Genomic DNA, 21,652 nt, shown 5'->3' with positions numbered 1-21,652 from the left:
ATCTCGGATCGCAAGACCCTGCAGCGGATAGTGAGGTCAGCTGAGAAGATCATCGGGGTCTCTCTTCCCGCCATTTCAGACATTTACACTACATGCTGCATCCACAAAGCAAACAACATTATGAAGGACCCCATGCACCCCTTATTCAAATTCTTCTCCGTCCTGCCTTCTGGGAAAAGGCACCGAAGCATTCGGGCTCTCATGACCAGATTGTGCAACAGTTTCTTCCCCCAAGCCATCAGACTCCTCAATTCCCAGAGTCTAGACCAGGGGTCAGCAACCTTTACCACTGAAAGAGCCACTTGGACCCGTTTCCCACAGAAAAGAAAACACTGGGAGCCGCAAAACCCGTTTGACATTTAAAATGAAATAACACTGCATACAACGTTTTGTTTTGCCTTTATGCTATGTATAAACAAACTATAATGTGTTGCATTTATGAAATTGATGAACTCCTGCAGAGAAAACGAAATTACATTTCTGCATGCAACAAAAACATTTTGAACTCCGAAAAAAAGACGTTGGGTTGAAGGTTACTTTTAAGTAAAATACTCAACGTCTATTTGAGTCCTTCTTGTATTTATGAAAAATGCCAAACTTAAATTTGCCGCCAGCAGCAAACCAAAAATAACGTCAGCCAGCTGTCAACCTGAAAAATAAAAGGACTATTTCACTGAACAATGAAAACATATGAATATACGTAAAATAATAGGCAATTAAAATATTTATCATACTTGTTCAGGTTGACTCACACCTGACAATGCAGTCGTATTCAGTAGGGATGGATCGATGCTTAGGGGAGTGACCGGGAAGGATAATGTGTTTTTTTTCTCTCTGAACTCACAGAAGCGTTTCCCAAACGATGTTTGCATTGCGATGATTGCAGAATGTAAATACCCCGAATTTATCATGTCGTGACCTTGTTTGAACTCTCTCAAATTGGGGAAGTGAGACAATGTGCCTTTCTGTAAATCTCTGGCAAGCACTGTCAACTTGCGCTCGAATGCCAAAACATCCTCCAACATGTGCAGGGCTGTAAGTCCTTACCCCGTTGAAGAGCTGTGTTTAGCGTGTTCAGGTGCGCTGTCATGTCTACCATGAAGTGTAGCTTTTCCAGCCACTCTGGCTGTTCCAGCTCAGGAAAGTTGAGCCCTTTGCTGCCCAGGAAAGTTTTCACTTCTTCCAGACACGCGACAAAGCGTTTCAGCACCTCCCCTCTGGACAGCCAGCGATAAAAACACGTTGTAGCGGTGTGCTACACGCAGTCAGTAAACTGCAGTCAAAGATAGCTTTATTCGAACTAAACAGCCTTGCTTTTAAGCCTCCCTCAACCCGCCCCCCATGGGCGCGGATGCTGCAAAAGACACGTACTCACAAACCCCCGTAGGCTATCTCCCTTAGCCTGAACGCTGGCTAATTGTGAGCCGGTTCGGATGTGTCAGGAAATGGGTCGCCACAACGTCTTAATTAGGTTGTACAAGATCACCATAATCTTCAAATTTAGATTTACATTTCAAAAACTAACAAACTAACATAAAATACATTTTAATTAAATACTGACCATGTAGCGGTGTGCTACACGCAGCGCTAAAATTACGACACGGAGTTGGTAACTGCAGTCGAAGGAAAAAACTTTATTCAAAATCTTCAGCCTCACTTTTAAGCCTCCCTCAACCTGCCCCCCGCACCCCCCCATGGCGCAGAGGCTCCAAAGCACTGTGCTCGCAAACCCCCGTAGGCTATCTAATAGTGAGTCGGTTCGGATGTGCCAGGAAAAGGGTCGCCACAACCAATTATTTCCCAAAGCAACAGGGAGCCGCAGCACAGACGTAAAAGAGCCACATGTGGCTCCGGAGCCGCGGGTTGCCGACCCCCGGTCTAGACCGACACCAACTTACTGCTCTCTACTGTGCCTTTTGTCTTGTTTATTATTTATTACTTTATTGTCGCCAAACAATTGATACTAGAGCATACAATCATCACAACAATATTTGATTCTGTGCTTTGCGCTCCCTGGAGTACAAATTGATAGTAAATATAATAAAAGTTTAAATTATAAATCATAAATAAAAAAATAGAAAAGGGAAAGTAAGGTAGTGCAAAAAAAATGAGAGACAGGTCTGGATATTTGGAAGGTACGGCCCAGATCCGGGTCAGGATCTGTTCAGCAGTCTTATCACAGTTGGAAAGAAGCTGTTCCCAAATCTGGCCATACAAGTCTTCAAGCTCCTGAACCTTCTCCCGGAGGGAAGAGGGACAAAAAGTGTGTTGGCTGGGTGGGTCGTGTCCTTGATTATCCTGGCAGCACTGCTCCGACAGCATGCGGTGTAAAGTGAGTCCAAGGACGGAAGATTGGTTTGTGTGATGTGCTGGGCTATGTTCATGATCTTCTGCAGCTTCTTCCGGTCCTGGACAGGACAACTTCCATACCAGGTTGTGATGCACCCTGGAAGAATGCTTTCTACAGTGCATCCATAAAAATTAGTGAGGGTTTTAGGGGACAGGCCAAATTTCTTCAGCTTTCTCAGGAAGTAAAGGCACTGGTGGGCCTTCTTGGCAGTGGACTCTGCTTGGTTAGACCAAGTCAGGTCATTTGTGATATTGACCCCGAGGAACTTAAAGCTTTTGACCTGTTCCACCTGCACACCATCGATGTAGATGGGGTTATGTGGTCCGCTACTCCTTCTGAACTCAACAGCCACTTCCTTCATTTTGCTGACGTTGAGGGATAGGTTATTTTCTTCGCACCATGCCACCAGGTTCTTAATTTCCTCTTTGTACTCAAACTCATCATTACCCAAGATACAGCCTGTAATTTATTGTAATGCCTGCACTGTTTTGTGCACTTTATGCAGCCCTGGGTAGGTCTGTAGTCTAGTGTAGTTTTTTTTAATGTTGTTTTTACGTAGTTCAGTGTAGTTTTTGTATTGTTTCGTGTAGCACTATGGTCCTGAAAAACATTGTCTTGTTTTTACTGTGTCCTGTACCAGCAGTTATGATCGAAATGACAATAAAAAGTGACTTGACTTGACTTAATTTGATTGACCAGGTCTAATTGCTCTTTATTAGTCCTTCTTTTGAAATTCACAGTATATGAAATTATTTGACCCCTTAGGTATGCTTTCATAGCATCCCAAACAACCTGATTTGAGGTTTCAGATGACATGTTAATATTAAAAAAAAGTTATCTGGTCCTACATAAATTTCACAAAATCATTATCCGACAACAAGCTTGGATTAAAACACCAACACTTATTCATTTGGGGGAACCAGGAAGAATTATAGACAGGGTGACTGGGGCATGATCTGAAATCAATATACTCTGATAGTCGCAAGAGCTAACAGATGGAATCAGCTGATTATCAATTAAAAAATAATCAATTCTAGTAAAAGTGTGATTGACATGTGAAAAAAAATCTCTCATTTGGATGGAGAAAATGCCATACATTGGAGATACCATAATTGGAGAGGAAAGACTGTATTGATAAAGCAGATTTACTTGGTAGTCTAGGAATAGAGGACGATCGATCCAAAACTGGATCTAATCAGCAATTAAAATCACCACCCAAAATGAGAGAATATGAACCCAGCTCAGGCAATAAAGAGAAGAAATGATCAAATAAACTCCACATCACCTGAATTGGGGGTATAAATTAGCCAAGACCTCAAGTATGTTGTATGACTTCCCTGAGACAATAATAAAACAACCATTTGTATCGGATACCTTGTTATGAAGATCAAAGGGAACATTTTGATTTATAAGAATTAAGGACCCCCCCCCCCCCCCGGCTTTAGCCTGAAAAGTAGAATGGAAGTGCTGCCCCACCCATCTTAACGCAAGACGAGAGTTATCAGAACTGCGAATGTGTGCTTCTTGCAAAAATGCAATTTCTGCATTAAGCTGTTTAAGATGTGAAAACACCTTCCTTTAACAGGATGGTTCAATCCCTTATCATTCCAGTTTACAAAATTCAATGGACTAACCATTGTCCTTTTAAAAAAAAGATAGCGGTTAGTAGGCATAAGCATTGTCAGAAATTCGAGTATAAAGTATAAAACAAAGTATAAAGTATAAAAGCAAAAGTATAAAACAAGAAAAACAGGACAGAAATACGTCCTGAATAATACAAATATCTAAAGGTTCTATAAATAATATTGGCGTTAGAGTTACCTTCCCCACCTCACACCCCACAGCAAGACAGCTACTGAAAAACAGCAGCAAGCTCTTCAAAACAAGTCACCCCATAACCCATCAGCTCCATCTTTTATCAATTAAAAACCAGAAAACTTTTAGCACTACAAACTAAAGTTATACATAGTGAAAAGAAAAACCATTCCACCAAAATTTGTTAAACTTAACTCAAGGTAATAATCCAAAAAAAAGATATGAACTAGTATTTAAGAAAAAATATAAAAGCAAGTAAACAGACTTTACCCAATGACCTACCCAAGTCAAGTCAAGTCACTTTTATTGTCATTTCGACCATAACTTCTGGTACAGTACATAGTAAAAATGAGACAACGTTTTTCAGGACTATGGTGTTACATGACACTGTGCAAAAACTAGACTGAACTACGTAAAAAAAAACAACACAGAGAAAGCTACACTAGACTACAGACCTACACAGGACTACCCAGGAGAAACTATGAAAAAAAAATTACTGACTTAAGAAAGATAGGGAAAGAGAAAAGAAGTCTTTCTCCAGCAGTATAAGTAATCAGACCGAATCTGAGACTCAAAGTAACAGGGAGGCTATCGATAAATCTCTGAGCTCCTGTAGCCAAGTTAAACCAATTTTTGCCTCCACTAATAAGAGTTAATCAGAGGCAAGCGGGTAATTTAAGGTAAGGCCTGAATCCGTGATTATATAGTTCTTTCATGATTCCTTTATACTCTGCTCGCAGACTCAGAACTTGAGCATAGTCCACGACAACATGTATTGGTTGACCCTTGTATTCCAATTTCCATCTCTGATGGGCTTCTTTAACCAAGAGTTCTTTAATCTGGTAGTGATGAAAATTTATAATTACTGGGCGTGGCCTGTGCCCCGGCTCCGTTTTAGGTGCTAAAGTATGTTGAGCTCTGTCTATCTCAGGCGGGGTCGAAAGAATATCGTTCCCAAAAATCTCACATAGCAAAGTGGAGAAAAATTCAGTGGGAGATCCCCGTTCCATAGACTGTGGCAGGCCGAGAATACGCAAATTTTGACGTCTGCTCTGACTTTCTAGGTCAGTAAATTTGGATGTTAGCTTGCTGTTATGATCTCTCAAACTGGAACAAACCTTTTCAGACTCTTCAAAACGGCGTGGCAAACTCGAGATGTGATAAACGTTAGGGATGATCCTCCACTTTGGAGTTAATTTGATCCCATTTCAATTTCAACGAAGTGAAATAAGACTTAGGGTCAGCTATTATCTCCTGTCGATGCTGCTTTAGTATCGGGATAAGGATTTCGCTCGAGAGGCCGGCCGCAGGAACTTCTTTCCCCCCCCGATTCAGTGGTCTTTGAAGCCATTGTAAAACAGACGTACTCGCAGGAGGGAGAATGAAAAGTTTAGCAGTTTGGAGTAAAAAGAAAGGGAGAGGAGGAGTGCTGAGATAGGAAATTGAACGTAGCGACTTCTTGATCGGAAATCTATTGTCTAATTTATTTGAACAAAAACATTACATTTGCTTCACCGACCCAACTTAGAGCGTGAACAGACATTGGTACGGGTTCTACTCTGTTGGAATGACACCTGGATCACCCAATGGATGCCAAGCTTTAAACCTAAACAAACGCCTCTATTTGATTGACTTTAGTTTTATGTAATTGTAAACAAATATTTAGCTATACTACTTACTATTGGCTGTTTTTTCCGGCCTCTGGATGGCGCTGCCCTCCATTGGTTGGTCGTCGTCTGATGAATCAAATGAAACTGGACTGTAAGTTTCCTTTGATTGACACTGAAACTAACCAATGATTTTCACCAGTTCAATTGGAAAAAGACCAAGGTTCTGGATTGACATAATTATTGTCCCATATGCATTGAATCAAATGTTCACGCGCTATCTCCGCTTCGATTGGTCTGAACGTTAGCCAATAATAACTTAGAAAATAGTTTTGTGCCAATAATTGGCCCATTCTCTTTGATTGATGTCCAATAATATTGGGAAATCTTCCGGATATATCCGCCCATAAATGATTGACATTAGGCTTCTCCAAAGGAAAGACGGAATGCGGAGAACGTAAGTGTAATTGGTCAGAACAGCGAATCCTTCCCCCGTTTGGCGGGGGCTGGCTCAAGACGGCCAATGAGTGCGCCGAAGCGGCTGACAGACGGGGTGGCGGACGGAGCGTGAGTGGTGGCCGGAGCTGAGCAGGTAGGCCCGGGGATGGGAGGGAGGCGGATCGGGGAATTCCGTACGTCCTCGGTTTGGGCGGCCGGCGATCTACAGCTCCACATTCCTCTCCCTCCTCTCCCCTACCCCTCCTCCCACCCTCCTCTAGCCCTCTCCCCCCCTCCGCCCTCTCTCCCCCTTCCCACCCTCCCCTAGCCCTCTCTCCCCTCCTCCCACCCTCCCCTAGCCCTCTCTCCCCTCCTCCCACCCTCCCCTAGACCTCTCCCTCCTCTCCCCTACCCCTCCTCCCACCCTCCTCTAGCCCTCTCCCCCCTCCGCCCTCTCTCCCCCTTCCCACCCTCCCCTAGCCCTCTCCCTCCTCTCCCCTACCCCTCCTCTCACCCTCCCCTAGCCCTCTCCCCCTCCTCTAGCCCTCTCTCCCCTCCTCCCACCCTCCCCTAGCCCTCTCCCTCCTCTCCCCTAGCCCTCTCCCTCCTCTCCCCTAGCCCTCTCCCTCCTCTCCCCTATCCCTCTCCCTCCTCTCCCCTATCCCTCCTCCCACCCTCCCCTAGCCCTCTCCCCCTCCTCTAGCCCTCTCTCCCCCTCCGCCCTCTCTCCCCCCTTCCCACCCTCCCCTAGCCCTCTCTCCCCTCCTCCCACCCTTCCCTAGCCCTCTCCTCTCCCTACCCCTCCTCCCACCCTCCCCTAGCCCTCTCCCCCTCCCCTAGCCCTCTCCCCCTCCCCTAGCCCTCTCCCCCTCCTCTAGCCCTCTCCCCCTCCTCTAGCCCTCTCCCCCTCCTCTAGCCCTCTCCCCCTCCTCTAGCCCTCTCCCCCTCCTCTAGCCCTCTCCCCCTCCTCTAGCCCTCTCCCCCTCCTCTAGCCCTCTCCCCCTCCACCCTCTCTGCCCCCTTCCCACCCTCCCCTAGCCCTCTCCCCCTCCTCTAGCCCTCTCCCCTCCACCCTCTCTGCCCCCTTCCCACCCTCCCCTAGCCCTCTCCCCCCTCCCCTAGCCCTCTCCCCCCTCCCCTAGCCCTCTCCCCCCTCCCCTAGCCCTCTCCCCCCTCCCCTAGCCCTCTCCCCCCTCCCCTAGCCCTCTCCCCCCTCCCCTAGCCCTCTCTCCCCTCCTCCCACCCTCCCCTAGCCCTCTCTCTACCTCCTCCCACCCTCCCCTAGCCCTCTCTCTACCTCCTCCCACCCTCCCCTAGCCCTCTCTCTACCTCCTCCCACCCTCCCCTAGCCCTCTCTCTACCTCCTCCCACCCTCCCCTAGCCCTCTCTCTACCTCCTCCCACCCTCCCCTAGCCCTCTCTCTACCTCCTCCCACCCTCCCCTAGCCCTCTCTCTACCTCCTCCCACCCTCCCCTAGCCCTCTCTCTACCTCCTCCCACCCTCCCCTAGCCCTCTCTCTACCTCCTCCCACCCTCCCCTAGCCCTCTCTCTACCTCCTCCCACCCTCCCCTGGCCCTCTCTCTACCTCCTCCCACCCTCCCCTGGCCCTCTCTCTACCTCCTCCCACCCTCCCCTGGCCCTCTCTCTACCTCCTCCCACCCTCCCCTGGCCCTCTCTCTACCTCCTCCCACCCTCCCCTGGCCCTCTCTCTACCTCCTCCCACCCTCCCCTGGCCCTCTCTCTACCTCCTCCCACCCTCCCCTGGCCCTCTCTCTACCTCCTCCCACCCTCCCCTGGCCCTCTCTCTACCTCCTCCCACCCTCCCCTGGCCCTCTCTCTACCTCCTCCCACCCTCCCCTGGCCCTCTCTCTACCTCCTCCCACCCTCCCCTGGCCCTCTCTCTACCTCCTCCCACCCTCCCCTGGCCCTCTCTCTACCTCCTCCCACCCTCCCCTGGCCCTCTCTCTACCTCCTCCCACCCTCCCCTGGCCCTCTCTCTACCTCCTCCCACCCTCCCCTGGCCCTCTCTCTACCTCCTCCCACCCTCCCCTGGCCCTCTCTCTACCTCCTCCCACCCTCCCCTGGCCCTCTCTCTACCTCCTCCCACCCTCCCCTGGCCCTCTCTCTACCTCCTCCCACCCTCCCCTGGCCCTCTCTCTACCTCCTCCCACCCTCCCCTGGCCCTCTCTCTACCTCCTCCCACCCTCCCCTGGCCCTCTCTCTACCTCCTCCCACCCTCCCCTGGCCCTCTCTCTACCTCCTCCCACCCTCCCCTGGCCCTCTCTCTACCTCCTCCCACCCTCCCCTGGCCCTCTCTCTACCTCCTCCCACCCTCCCCTGGCCCTCTCTCTACCTCCTCCCACCCTCCCCTGGCCCTCTCTCTACCTCCTCCCACCCTCCCCTGGCCCTCTCTCTACCTCCTCCCACCCTCCCCTGGCCCTCTCTCTACCTCCTCCCACCCTCCCCTGGCCCTCTCTCTACCTCCTCCCACCCTCCCCTGGCCCTCTCTCTACCTCCTCCCACCCTCCCCTGGCCCTCTCTCTACCTCCTCCCACCCTCCCCTGGCCCTCTCTCTACCTCCTCCCACCCTCCCCTGGCCCTCTCTCTACCTCCTCCCACCCTCCCCTAGCCCTCTCTCTACCTCCTCCCACCCTCCCCTAGCCCTCTCTCTACCTCCTCCCACCCTCCCCTAGCCCTCTCTCTACCTCCTCCCACCCTCCCCTAGCCCTCTCTCTACCTCCTCCCACCCTCCCCTAGCCCTCTCTCTACCTCCTCCCACTCTCCCCTAGCCCTCTCTCTACCTCCTCCCACCCTCCCCTAGCCCTCTCTCTACCTCCTCCCACCCTCCCCTAGCCCTCTCTCTACCTCCTCCCACCCTCCCCTGGCCCTCTCTCCCCTCCCCCTCCTTAATGACTTTTTAGTTGCCTTTTGTTTGTTTCAATTGTTTCAAGCTTCCAATTCCTCTAACTTCCCACTAATTTCTGCTCTATTATATACCCTCTGGCTTTCATGTAGGCTCTGACTTGTTAACCACGGTTGTGTCATTTTTCATTTAGAATTCTTCCTCTTTGGGATTTATAGATCCTGTGCCTTCTGAATTGCTTGCAATTCTGGCCCAATTAAGTGGCTGTCTCAATTCAGATTTAAATGTACATGCGATCCTGTACGTAAATCTCACTATGTACAAACCTGAGATCCATTATTTTGTGAGCATATTCAATAAATCCAATAAGCATAGTAGAATCAATGAAAGACCACAGACAACAAACTGTGCAAATGCAAAAAAAAAGAAAAATAGTAATAAATGAATAAATATTCAGAACCTGAGGTGAAGAGTCCTTGAAAGTGTGTCCATGGGTTGTGGAAACATTTGAATGTTGGGGGTGAGTGAAGTTATGTCTTTGGTTCAAGTGCCTGATGGTTGAGGGGTAATAAATGTTTCTGAACCTGGTGGTGTGAGTCTTGAAGCTCCTGCACTTTCTTCCTGAGGGTAGCTGTGAGAAGAGAGCATGACCTGGGTGGTGGAATCCCTGATGATGGATGCTGCTTTCCTGTGACAGTGCTCCATGTTGGTGTGCTGAATGCTGGGGCGGGGGGGGGGGGGGTGCTTTACACATGGGCCATATCACTTCTCTTCGTAGCATTTTCTGTTCAACCCATACCTTGCAGTAATGTAGCCAGTCAATATATTCTCCATCACATATCTACAGATGTAGTGCCAAATCCTTGCAATCTTCCGAGGATGTAGCAACACTGTTGGCCTTTCTTTGTAATTAAATTCATGTGCTGGGTCCAGAACAGGCCCTCTGAAATGACAACACTGAGGAATTTAAAATTGCTGACCCTCTCCATCCCTGCTCTGTTGTGGCTGGCTCATGGGCCTCTGGTTTTGGTCTTGCTGAGTAAGAAGTTGTTGTGGTGGTACCACCACTCAGGCCAGACCAAAGGTGGTGATGAGTTAGCATATAGGAGGAAAATTGAAAATCTGGCTGTGATGGTGGTGTCATCAGCAAATCTAAGTATGGCATTGGAGCTATGCTTAGCCACATAGTCAAATGTAAAGTGAGTAGAGCAGGGGGCTAAGTACACAGTCTTGTGGTGCATCTATGCTGATGGAGGAGATGTTACCAATCTGAACTGATGGGTCTGGGACTGAGGGAGATCCAGGATCCAATTGCACAAGAAGCTATTGAGCCAAGATCTTGACGCATTTTGATTAAATTTGAAGGGATCATGGTGTTGAATGCTGAGCTGTGGTCAATAAAGAGCATCCTGGTGTATTTATCTTTGATTTCCAGATGCTTTAGGTTTGAGTGAAGAGTCAATGACGTGGCATTTGCTGTGTACTTATTGTGCCGGTAGGCAAATTGGAGCGGATCCAAGTCGCTTCTGAGGCAGGAGTTGATATGTTTCATCACCAACCTCTCAAAACACTTCACTGTGGGTGTAAGTGCTATTGGGTGATGGTCATTGAGGCAGGCTACTATGTTATTCTTAGACACCAGTGTCATTGCAGCCTGCTTGAAGCAGGTGGGTGCCTCAGTGAACACTCCAGCCAGTTGATCAGCGCAGATCTTCGGTATACAGACAGGTATCCCATTGGGGCCGAGTACCCTCCGTGCATTCACTCTCCCAAAGGATGCTCTCACGTCACCTTTGGAGACTGAAGTCACAGAGTCATCAGGGGCTGTGTGAAGTTTGTAATGGTTCCTCTGTGTTTCGACGGTCAAAGAAAGTATAGAAAACTTTGAGCTCATCCGCTAGTGAAGCCTGTTGCCACCCATGTAAGAGGTGGTGGTATTCAAGCACTGCCTCAACAGTCGAGCTCCCTTCATTTGTTCAAGTTTAGTCCAAAATAACCACTTCACCAGTGAGATGGTTTTCAAGAGATTAAACCTGGACCTCGTGTTATTAGCACCACTAATAGTTAAATGCGAAATGTTTTTAAAAATATATTAAAAAAGACAAGCTACTGTTTAACTGAGTAGGAAACTGCGTATTTAAATAAAATTTAAAATCAGAATGATATCAATACTACTACAGTGCTATGTTTTAGTTCTTAATAGTTATCGATGGAGGAATTCATCCAGTACAAGCTGGTGTGTTTGTTTGATTGAATCAATACAGACACCTTGTGTAGGTATTGGACTTCCTTCAAACAATACTTTCAACAATTGCATCCGCTAAATCATCATTTTAATTGTAGCATTCAAGGTGATTGATACCTTCAAATCCTTTGTAGTTTCTAACTTGCTGAAGTAATAACATAGTTTCATTTTCACTCCCAGCTATTTCTGGCATCTCCAAGCTTGAATGTGCAGTGAGCAACGCAATTCTGATTTATTACTTACCAGCTATCAGTGACAAATATCACTGCTTTTTGAACACAAACGCACAAGTGAGACAATTTTAAAAACTGTTCACTCTAAGCATAGTGTGGCGTCTAATGGCTACATGAAATGCACACAACTGCTGTTAATCAGAAACAGCCTCCTGCCCCAATTAAGAGGCATCGTGTCCCAAATATATGAAGGGAATCCGGGCTATTTCTTGTTTTTGTCTTTATAGAGTTATCCCAAATAAGTGGCTGCCCTATTAACTGATGGCCCATATAACCAGAGTAATATTTTGTTTGTATTTGTACAGTTTGTCATCTTTTACATGTAGGCTGTTTGTCAATCTTTGTGTAGTTTTATTATATTTCTCGTATTTACTGTGAACAACTGCAAATATCTTCCTCTGCAACTGGATCCTTGACTTCCTAACCGGCAGACCACAATCTGTGCAGCTTAGAAATGACATCTCTACCTCACTGACAAACTCTAGCAAACCTCAGGGATGTGTGCTTAGCCCACTGTTTTACTCTCTCTATGCCGTTGATTGCATGGCCAGGTACAGATCGAATGCCATCTATAAATTTGCTGATGACACAACTATTGTTGACGGCATTTCAGATGATGAGAGGATGTACAGAAAGTGATAGAGGAACTCAGCAGGTCAGGCAGCATCTACGTTTCAGGCTGAGACCTGAGACCCTTCATCAGGTCTGAAAGGAAGGGGAAAGATGCCAGAATAGAAAGGTATGGGAGAGGAAGGAGGAGAAGCTCGAAGGTGAGTGAAGGGAAAGAAAAAGGGCTGGAGAAGAAGGAATCTGACAGAGGAGAGTGGACCATGGGAGAAAGGGGGAGGTGATAAGCAGTTGAGGAGAAGAGTGGGGAATAGAAGAAGAGGGAATTGGGAGTGAAAGGAGAAATTGATGTTCATGCATTGGGTTGGAGGTTGCCTAGGCCGAATAAAGTGTTGCTCCTTCACTCCGAGAGTGACTCCTGTTTTGTTTGGAAGCTTAAAATGCCTACCTTTTTGGATGAGCTTAAAATAAACAAATTGTGTGATCAATACTTTGTAGGTTTGGCAGTGTGTTTGTTACTGTACCTATGTCTGTGTGACAGTCTGAATCCGAGTACGCTGGGTGGCATGTCCTGGAGTTAGAGCACTGTGCGTGAGTGTCTGCAAGGGAGGAAAAAGGGGCTTGATTTTGCTGTTTTTTGTTGCTTGTTGTGTTCTGTGTTGTTCCTCCAAACATTGTGGGCATTGAGAGTGTGCGCGCCAACTTGCGGACTGCCCCCAGCACACCCCTGGGGGAGGGGGGGTTTTGGTTGTTAATGCAAACGATGCATTTCATTGTAGGTTTCATTGTACATGTGATAACCCAGCACATGCTCTTGTTTCATTGTTGCCTCAAAGGAGAAGGTACAGGAGCCTGAAGACACACACTCAACATTTTAGGAACAGCTTCTTCCCTTCCACCATCAGACTTCTGAATGGACAATGAGCCCATGTAAACTACCTCAATATTTTTTCATGACTTTTCCTCTTTTTGCACAAATTTAATTAAATTTTATACATGTATATTGTATTGTAATCTATAATGTTGAAACTTGTCATCCACACATCCAAACCAACATTTCAGATAAGTCATTCTGAGAATTTGAATTTGGTGCAGTAAAAAGCTTCTCTGGAAAGAGATGACAAGGTTGCCAGTGTTATTTAAAACTCAGATGCTCCAGGGAAGGGAACTCCAGTCTCATATCGTGGCTGACATTTAACTGTCCTAGTCGGCCATTGGGTTGTGAAAGAAACTCAGGACTCCCTTGCCAGCAGACACCAGATTTCAATTACACCACCGTAATTTGCCTGTCCTGGATAAAAACCTGGAGAAAGCTGGTGTTTGATTGTTATACAACACAAAATGGCTCTGTAAGGGATGTTTGCTTTATTTTTCCCTGTATGATTTAAGTTCAAAAGACTTATAGTATTAGTTGAACTGAAAAATTGTTTATGGCACTATATTGCTTTTTTTAAATCAGTGAAGACATCTTCAACGTTTGTGGTGTTGAGAATGGAAAGTTTTGTTTGTAGTCTAACCATGTTTGGCTGGTTGTCTGTTATAGGTCTCCATGTGAACTGTACAGGAAATAATGACTGCTTTGTCACAGAAGAAATTGGCCACAATGAATTGTATGTTTCTCAGTTAAAGGCAAGGGGGAAAAGAGTTTGAGGTCATAAGACCTGGGGGCAGAATTAGACTATTTGGCCCATCGAGTTTGCTTGGCAATTTGATCATGACTGATTTGTTTTCTGTCTCAACCCCAGTCTCCTGTAACATTTGTTGCCCTTTGTAATCAAGAACATATCAACCACCGTTTTAAGTACACCCAATGACTTGGCCTCCACAGACATTTGTGGCAATGAATTCTGCAAATTCATCACCCTCTGGGTGCATTACATTGCAGGAATATTTACATTTTCTATCTTTTGGTTAAAAAGTGGTAGTTCAGTTTATTGCTGTTTTACACCCAACAGCACCTTTTGTAGAGAGCCTCTTGGTTGAGATTGACCATTAATGTTGTGCCCTAGCTGTCTACGTGATATGCCAGGGCAGTACAATATGGAGAGCGAGCAGCAGGCTTTCCACACAGCTGATGAAGCCAAAGGATTGGCAGAGGCTGATGCGGTTTGGCACCAGCAGCATCGCAAGAGTTGCCAGTCAGCATTGAACTCAATGTAGGAATGCCTAGGGGATTTTTAAATCCGGATTTAGCAGTTCCGGATTTTTTTTCTTTGGGTTTAATCCCGAAAACGTCCATATGAGTGGATATAGTCACAAGCCTGAGGAGGTTTGAGATCAGAGTTTTCCTTCCAGGTGAGCTGCCAACTATGGCTGACAAACCCCATCTGCCAGAAGCGAGTGGTTTTAAGGTGCCAGTAACCAGCCTTTGCCCCTTCTCCTGTCAGTAGAAACAGTTAAACCACACTTGAAGGCCAGGAGCTGATCTTGGTTGTCAAAGGCTATTTGAGATGCTCACCATTGGTAGCATTAAATAGTGGGAGCTTATCCCCACAATGTCCCCTGGCTATGACAACTTTAAAGAGCCTGATACGAATCTCTGCTAGGTATGGTTTTATAACAGTGTAATTATGTAATTATCTTGTTTGAGGCCATATGTTGTTGACCCCTGTATTCAGATAAATTTGTTAAACATTGGGGCCCATTAGTGGCACTTTCTCTGGATCAAGTAAACAGTTAAAACTTGAAAGCTCAGTTGGTTGAGTGGTGTCACAAAAACAACCTTGCACTCAAAGTCACTAAAACCAAGGAACTGATTGTAGTCTTCAGGAAGAGGAAGTCAAGGGAACACACACCAGTCCTCATTGAGAGATCAGAAGTGGAAAGGGTGAGCAGTTTACAACATTTTTGAGGATCAATCCTGGGACCAACGCATTGATGCATTACAAAGAAGGCACGACCAGCTATATTTCATCAGGAGTCTGAGGAAACTTGGTATGTCATTAAAGAACTGCAAATTGCTACCGATGTACCATGGAGAGTGTTCTGACAGGTTGCAACACTGTCTGGTGTGGAGTGGCCACGGCACAGGATCAGAAAAAGCTGCAGAAAGTTGTAAACTCAGCCTGTTCTGTCATGGACGCTAGTCTCCCCAGCATCAAGGACATCTTCAAAAGATGGTGCCTTAAAAAGGCGGCATCCATAATTAAGGACCCCCATCACCCAGGACATGCCCTCTTTTCATTACCATCAAGGAGGGGGTGCAGGAGCCTGAAGACACACAGTCAACATTTCAGGATTAGTTTCGTCCTCTGCCATCAGATTTCTGAATGGACAATGAACCTATCAACACTATATCACTTTTTTTCCCTTCTCTTTTTGTACTACTTATTTAATGAAACTTTTTATGTATATATGTTGTAATTTACATTTTTATTATTTTGCACTGTACTGCTGCTGCTGAACAACAAATCTCACAACATATTCCAGTCCTATTAAACCTGGTTCTGACCATGGGGTTTTATTTTTGAAAATATGAATTTGATGTAATGTGGGGAATTGGTATCAGTGAAAGCGGCTGCAATAAATAAATAAATAAATCGGAATTCAAGGAAATCATTAGATTTACCGGAGAGGCAAACCACTGTGTCTAGGCTATTATATCACCCCACTCTCATAGAATGCAGTTGATTAGATTGGATCTGGCCAGGCAGTCAGTCTATTAATGATATGAAGCCAAAAGCGTTAACAACACTAACTTGGGTATGGGCAATAAGTAATTCCCAGAGTGCCCCATCCCAAATCAATAACTTGACAAGTGTTGATGTCAGCAATCCTGCTTTCCATCGCAGTTTCTTGTAAGAGTTACATTTATCAAATCTTTTTCATGAAGTTTAAACACTGATGCTTTGGTTCTTTCAAAAGCAATCCATTCTGGTCCATGCAGAATACAGTGGATTCTGGTTAATTGGGACACATCGGACCGATAATTTTGGCCTAATTAAATGGCTGCTCTTATTAGTCAAAGTTCCTTGGAAGTAGTTAAAAAGGTATAAAAAAGACACTACCATTTCGTTTTCGCTTCTGGTGTCTAAGCCTGAATGCTTGAAACCACAGTGAACAAAACAGTTCTGAATTGTCTTGCTGCTTATTTCTTGTCAATTATCAGTGAGAAAAATCACTGCTTTTTAAACAGAAACACACATCTGATGCTATTTAAAAACAGTTTGCTCTTAAGCATGTTATAGTAATGGCCAGGCAAGTATAATTGACTAACACTAGTTGGAAACTATTTGGCAACAGTCTCCTGTCCCAAATAAACGAAAGGAGTCATGGGTATTTTCTCAATTAGTTTTTGTTCTTTAAAAGTTGTCCCAAGTAAGGGGAAACCAGATTTACTGATGCCCAATTAAGCAGAATCCACTGTGGTTGATATTTCAAATGTTCATTCAGTTTCCTTGATTGTACATCTTGTTTGCCTCACAGCACCTTAGTATTTGAGCTGACATTTTAAATCCGTGACATAGATAGTTTGCTCATGAGTCAGCTATCAGGTTGAATCTTTCTTGAACTATTTTTATGCCTCTCCAGTTGAGGAACTTGATTAATCATGCTCCAGTGCCGAGAATTTCTAACCTAATGTTCAGATTCACTTATCATGTGCACATTGAAACATATATGCCATTTTGTGTCAACGATCATAGTCCAATGATGGGGGCAGCCCACAAATGTTGCCATTCTTCTGGTGACACTTGCGGGCTGCTCCCATCATTGGACAGTGGTCATTGACGCAAAATAGCACATTATCCCTGTATGTTTCGATGTACGTGTGACAAATAAGGCTAATCTTTAAAATCCTTTAAAAATACCATAGAAAATGAGTATCTTTTTCTTGGGCTACAGATATCCAATACCAAAAGGTACGCTTTGAAGGTGTAAAGGGGTAGGTTCAAAGGGGATGTGAGAGATTTTTTACTCAGAATGGTGGACGCCTGGAATATGCTGCCTGGTATGGTGGGCGAGACAAGTACATTTGAGACTTTTAATAGACATTTAGATAGGCACATGAATATGAGGAAGATGGAAAGAGATGGATATTGTGTAAGTAGGAGAATTAGTTTTTGGGGGCTTTTGATCTACTTAGTTGGTTTGGCATGACATTCCGGGCTGAAGAGCTTGTTCCTCTGCTGTGCTGTACTGTTCTATGTTCTAAATAGAATTCATTTATAGTGGGTATAAAATATTACTTTCCTTGGGTAACTCTGGAAGGTAATGCGCCACTGGTACAGGCAGGCGCAGGGTTAATTATGCTGACAGAGGAGAAAGAAGCACTTGTGTTTAAACAGAGCCTGCTTGTGTTGTCAATATGGATAAAGTGATTCACACAATGAATTGCTTTTTGGAATGTAACAACACTTCTACAAAAGTTGCTGAGCTGTTCTTCGTAGCTGGCTTCAAGAGAATAATTGTTTTTCTGTTGATTAACTGAGAAACATTGACCAAGTAAGCAGTGGAACTTGGATTTTAAACATGAGATTCTCTAGATGCTGGAAATCTTGACTAACAGTGCTGGAAGAAAGCAGGTCAGGTAGTATCTATGGAGGGAAATGGACAGTCAACTCTTTTTACTGACACTCTTCATCTGGACTGGAAAAGGAGCAGAAGTCAGATAAAGGTGGGTGGAGGGGAATGAGAACAAGATGGCAGGTATCAGCGAAGACCAGATGAGGCCTTTCTGGTTCTTCTCTCACCCTTTCTCTTATCTGCCTGTCACCTCAATGTTCAAGGTTAAATCAAATTACTTGTGACACCAAATGCCATCAAGAGATTCATTTCTTGCGGGCATTTACAGTAGAACAGAGAAATGGAATAGAATCAACAAAAAGCTACTCACAAAGGCATAATCAACATGCAAAAGAAGCCAAACTGTGCAAATAAAAAGTAACTGCGTAATACTGAGAACGTTAGTTTCCAGTCATTGAGAGTGAGTCTGTAGGTTCAGTGTTGTGGTAAGGGAAATTATCCACGCTGGTTCAGGAGCCTGATGGTTGATGTGGGGTAACTGTTTCTGGACCTGATGGACCAGATGCTGGTATTAGGAAGAGACCAAGGCCTGGATGGTGAGGGTCCTTAATGGATGCTGCATTCTTGTGGTATTGCTTCTTGGAAATGTGCTTTGTGGTTTTGCCTGTGATGGACTGGGCTGTATCCACCACTTCGTGTAGGGGAACCCCTGTTTCCTTTTTTTCATTTAAAGCAGGCCAACCAACTGAGGCTTTAGTGATTGTGCATGAAATCATTACGATAATGATTACCAGGAAAGAATGTTTTCAAAAGACAATGTTGAGGCATGAGCAAGCAACTGTATCGATGGATTAGATCTTCAAGAAGTGTTTTATGGATAAAGTTAAACCTGGAGGCTCTCAATATGAAAATTTGAAAGAATTCTTTGTTGGGGAGTGATGAGAATCAGAACTGACCGTCTCATGAAATGATTGATACAAATATTATTTATTCAAAAGCTGAGTTGTCACTTTTGTAAGGTTAAATAATTTGAGAAGTCTTTTGCTGTAAAGGAGAAGGGGACAAGAAAAAAGTTTTTGTATTGCAGTGTAAATGGAACATAGAACACACCAGTACAGGCCATTTTTTCTTTTACAGGATTGTGGGAGGGGCGGTACTGAGGGATAGTCACTCTGGGAGGGATGGTAGGGAGGGTCACACTCTAGGGGGTGGGCTATTACAATTTAGAACTTGCAGCCCAATTGTTATGTCATTGAAACAGATTGATAGAATACAGCATAGTGAAGGCCCTTTGGCTCCCAATGTTATGCCACCATTTTAATCTACTCTTAAGGTCAATCTAACCCTTCCCTTCCACACAGCCCTCCATTTTTCTATCATCCATGTGCCTAACTAAGAGCTTCTTAAATGGTCCTGATGGTGATTGGTAGAGTTGTGGATAGCTGTAGAGGGCTGTTGGAGGATACAGTGGCATGTAGAAGTAGGTTGATTATCACTGACATAGGTTGTAAAATTTGTTGTTTTTTTACAACAGTACATTGCAATCCATATTTTATAATTTAAAATAAGAATATACACTCAGTGGACATTTTATTAGGTATACCTGTATGCTTCATTAATGCAAATAACTAATCAGCCAATTGTGTGGCAGCAGCTCAGTGCATAAAAGCCTGCAGACATGGTCAAGAGGTTCAGTTGTTGAGAAATGTGTTTGAAGTAACTGACTTTGGAATGATTGAGGATGCTGGGACAGGGTGGCTGGGTATCTCAGAAACTGCTGATCTTTTGGGATTTTCATGCACAATGTCTCTAGAGCTTATAGAGAATAGTGCGATAAACAAAAAACATCCAGAGAGCAGCGGTTCTGTGGGTGAAAACACCTTATTAATGTAAGAGGTCAGAAGAGAATGGCCAGAGTGGTTCAAACTGACAGGAATGTGGCAGAAACTCAATAACCAGGAGTTACAACAGTGGTTTGCAGACAGGCATCTCAGTGAGCAATATATCAAACCTTGAAGGAGGTGGGAAGATCACAAACACACACAGTGGCCACTTTATTAGGTATTTCTTGTACCTAATCAGGTGTATAATTCCCGAAGGTTGGGCAGCTGTTCCCTGTACTGCAGTGTGGATTCTGATCAAGCAGAGGCAAAGTGGACATGACCTTCACTGAGGAAAGGGTTCAGGATTCAAAAACAAGAGGAAATCTGAGCAACACACAAAATGTTAGAGAAACTGCAGGACAGGCAGCATCCATGGGGATAAAAGTACAATCAATGTTTCAGTCCTTCTGAAGGGTTTTGACCCAAAATGTTGGCAGTAGTTTTTTTCATAGATGCTGTCTGGCCTGCTGAGTTCCTCCAGCATTTTGTGTGTGTGTTTCAAGATTGTTTAATGTCATTTCCAGTACACGAGTGTAAAGGAGAACAAAATAATTGTTACTGTGGATCTGATGCTGCACAAATAAATAAATATAAATATATCCAGCATCCTCTTTGACTTTCTACCATCAGGCAGGAGACTCCGATGCATAAAAACAAGAACAGTCAGGATGAGAAACATTTTCTTCCCCCAAGCCATTAGGCTTCTCAACTCCTGGCCATATCGTATTTGAAATGTCACTAATTAATCTGTTCCATACCTGACAACATTTAATTTTTGCACTTTAGTTTGTTATTTATGCATGATTCATCTGTAGATTTTATCCCTCTCCTAAGTTATCGTGTTGTGTTGTGTGTATTACTGTGCTTTATACCCTGGTTCGGAGAAATGTTGTCTTGCTTCCATATACATTATATGGTTATATCTGTTATATACATGTATATAAGTAAATGACAATAAACGACTAAGTATGTAAGATAGCTTATATACATGGATTGTATGTCTATAAAGTGATGCTAGGGCTGACAGGAAATGATAAAGTACTGGTGGTGGCGGGGTGAAGGAGTGTGCTAGTGGGTGGAGGTGTTGATCTTCTTGTGGAAAGTAACTGATTTTGAGTCTGGTGGTCCTGGCATGGATGCTACATAGTCTCCTTGCTGATGGGAGTGGAACAAATAGTCCATGAGTAGGGTGGGTGGGACCCTTCATGATATCACTGGCCCTTTCTGTATATATATCCGTGATGGCGGGTAGGCTGGTGCTGGAGATGTGTTGGGCAATTTTGGCTATCTGTTGCAAAGCCCTCTTGTTTGCTGCAGTGCAGTTCCATGCCATATCGTGATGCAGCTTGTTAGAATGCTCCCTACTTTGCATCTATAGAATGATATGCATATGTCCAGCTCTCTTCAGCCTCCACAGAAAGCAGAGGCGTTGGTGAACGTTACTGATTGTGTTGAATGTATTCTGGGACCATGAGAGGTTGTACGAGGTGTGCAATCCTAAGAATTTGAAACTACTCGCAGTTTCCACTGCTGTACTGCCCATGTAAGGAGGAGTGTGTTCTGAAGTCAAAAACTGTCTCCTTTGTTTTGTTGACATTGAGGAGGAGGTTATTTAACACCAGGCCTCCAACGTGATGGTTAATATGAAGGCAACAGCAGAGGTTAAATAGAAGAATTGATCGGTTGACCTCCTTCCAGTCAGGTGCTTTTCCTTTGGAGAATAGGGATCTCGTCAAGTGCTGCTGTCTCACCCCAAAGGTAACCTGTGAACACCCTGACAGGTGACGCTCAGGAAACAGTGCATATAATGAATTTTCCATACAGATTCATTTATCGCACGTAGATCAGAACATACAGTGAAATGTGACATTCGCCTGAGACCAATGTAACCTCAGGACGTGCTGGGGCCAAGTGTTGCCAGGCATTCTGGCATCAATATAGCATGCCCACAATGCTTGGCAGAACATGAAGGCACATGTTCTGTATATGCGAAGAAATGCAAGTTGGAAAAATATTTTAATTTTCAACAGAAATTTTCAGAATCAGCTTTAATATCACTGGCGTATGTTGTGAAATCTGTTGTTTTGCAGCAGCATATTGCAATATATAAAAATTAAAAACTGCAATAAGGTTGATATATCAATAAAAGGCAATTAAGTAATGCAAAAAAGAGGGGAAAATAGTGAGG

General features: G+C 44.8%; 1 protein-coding gene across 4 annotated transcripts in view; it reads left to right on the top strand.

Annotated features, from left to right (window-relative positions):
• Nucleotides 1-6,227: 6,227 nt before the first annotated feature.
• The window catches only part of far1 (fatty acyl CoA reductase 1), a 130,520-nt gene continuing 115,095 nt past the window's right edge, over nucleotides 6,228-21,652 (top strand). For all 4 annotated transcript variants that reach the window (XM_059976182.1, XM_059976181.1, XM_059976180.1 and 1 more), the window contains exon 1: nucleotides 6,228-6,364. The gene's annotated coding sequence lies outside the window, so the exon portion shown is untranslated. The remainder of the gene's footprint in view (nucleotides 6,365-21,652) is intronic.

This window comes from Hypanus sabinus, chromosome 7, assembly GCF_030144855.1.
Source record: "Hypanus sabinus isolate sHypSab1 chromosome 7, sHypSab1.hap1, whole genome shotgun sequence".
Taxonomy (NCBI): Eukaryota; Metazoa; Chordata; class Chondrichthyes; order Myliobatiformes; family Dasyatidae; genus Hypanus; species Hypanus sabinus.
This window is presented reverse-complemented; position numbering and strand designations above follow the sequence as displayed.